This window comes from Herpailurus yagouaroundi, unplaced genomic scaffold, assembly GCF_014898765.1.
Source record: "Herpailurus yagouaroundi ecotype Mexico unplaced genomic scaffold, PumYag 67120, whole genome shotgun sequence".
Classification (NCBI taxonomy): Eukaryota; Metazoa; Chordata; class Mammalia; order Carnivora; family Felidae; genus Herpailurus; species Herpailurus yagouaroundi.
Window position 1 is genome coordinate 458,275 of NW_024419969.1, and position 1,922 is coordinate 460,196.

The 1,922-nt window shown below is 36.1% G+C and overlaps 1 protein-coding gene across 5 annotated transcripts in view; it reads left to right on the forward strand.

Annotated features, from left to right (window-relative positions):
• The first annotated feature begins 773 nt into the window (after window positions 1-773).
• LOC121024775 (lysine-specific demethylase 6A-like) overlaps window positions 774-1,922 on the forward strand; it is a 100,625-nt gene continuing 99,476 nt past the window's right edge. For 4 of the 5 annotated variants that reach the window (XM_040467004.1, XM_040467005.1, XM_040467007.1 and 1 more), the window contains exon 1: window positions 774-828. The gene's annotated coding sequence lies outside the window, so the exon portion shown is untranslated. The remainder of the gene's footprint in view (window positions 829-1,922) is intronic. The other variant, XM_040467003.1, reaches the window with a different exon arrangement.

Here is a 1,922-nt window from a genome sequence, read left to right on the forward strand (position 1 = left end):
CCAGTTTCATAGTTCTGCATATATTAATCCATTTTTTTCAACTCCAGTTTTTGAAGACCCAGTCCTTTTGTCATCAGATGTTCAGATGTTCATGGCTCCCTGATTGAGAAATAGTTGACTGTAAATGTGGGGGATTAATTTTCTGCTCTCTATTCTGTTCTCTTGGCCTATAGTTCCATTTTTATGCCAATACCATACTGGTTTTATATGCTCTAGTTTGTAGCAGGAAGTGTTACACCTCCTGCTTTGTTTATTCTCTGGATTACTTGGGTTGTTTTGTTCTTTTGTGTGATTTCACATAAGTTTTAAGAATGTAAGTTTCATGTTTTCATTTTGGGCTTCATTAAAAAGAACATGAAAATACCTGTTTTCTTCTTTTAAATGTTTATTTCTTTTAGAGAGAAAGAGAGTGAGCAGGGGAGGAGGAGAATGGGGTTGGGGGGTGTGGTGGGCAGAGGATCCCAAGCAGGCTCTGCGCTGTCACCACAGAGTTTGATAGGGTCCTAAACTCATGAACCATAAGATCATGACCTTAGCCAAAGTCAGATGTTGAGGTGACTGAGCCACCTAGGTGCCTCAAAATTGAAAATACTTGAAGTAGTTTGGCTTTTCTGAATTGCATGTTACTGAATGACCTCATTGTTTTCTTTTAAGTGTATTATGTAATGTATGGTAGAATTTTCAGAACATAAAAGCATAATATACCAGATTTCTAATAAGTAGGAAACAGCTGTAAAAACTTTTACAATGAAAAAATTTTTTTTAACAGAATGCTGCCTTTTTATACGGCCTTGGTTTGGTTTACTTCTACTACAATGCATTTCACTGGTAAGTTGATTTAAACCATGTTTCCACTTGTGTGTGTGTGTGAATGTGTGTATGACAAATATTTCCACATAGCTATGATAACTTGTGGACCCCCTTAAATTGAAGATAAGAGCATGAAATCAGAAGAGATAAATTAGTACAGGTGGAAAATACTGCTTTAATTTGTGTATGACATTGTTTAGTTCTGCGAGATGAATGTAAATTTTGATTATTTATCTTAAAGTAATGTCTATATGTTTTCCAAAAAATGCTTACCTTTTAAAATGCTCTGCAGTAAATTTTGCAATAAATTTTGTAATAAATGCATATAAAACTACACAACTTTAGAATTAGGAACATAACCAAAATGACTTACTAAAGACATAGTGTGTTCCTTTGTCCTTATTTATGGTATACGTGGTATCTGTATGTTTTTTTGGTTAGAGGAAATTGACTTTGGAAACACGTAAGATTGTAAATAGTGACCCTTGAGGAGTTTAGAGAATACAGTACAGTTGATACTTGAACAAACAAGTTTGAACTGCACAGGTGGTCTTTACATGATATATTTTGTTGCTTCTAGGTGTATTTTCTCTACCTTATGATTTTCTTAACATTTTGTTTTCTGTACTTTATTATAAGAATGTATTTTATAATACATATACAAAATATGTGTTAATTGAATTTTTATGGTTTCGATAAGGGTTCCAGGCAACAGTAGGCTATTAATAATTAAGGTTTTGGGGGCTAAAAAGTTACAAGTGGATTTTCTTGTTGCTCTGGGGGTTGCCCCTAACCCCTACACTATTCAAATTTTTTTTTTTTTTCAACGTTTATTTATTTTTGGGACAGAGAGAGACAGAGCATGAACGGGGGAGGGGTAGAGAGAGAGGGAGACACAGAATCAGAAACAGGCTCCAGGCTCTGAGCCATCAGCCCAGACCCTGACGCGGGGCTCGAACTCACGGACCGTGAGATCTTGACCTGGCTGAAGTCGGACGCTTAACCGACTGCGCCACCCAGGCGCCCCTCTTAATGTTTTTTAAAAAATTTTTTTTTCAACGTTTATTTTTATTTTTGGGACAGAGAGAGACAGAGCATGAATGGGGGAGGGT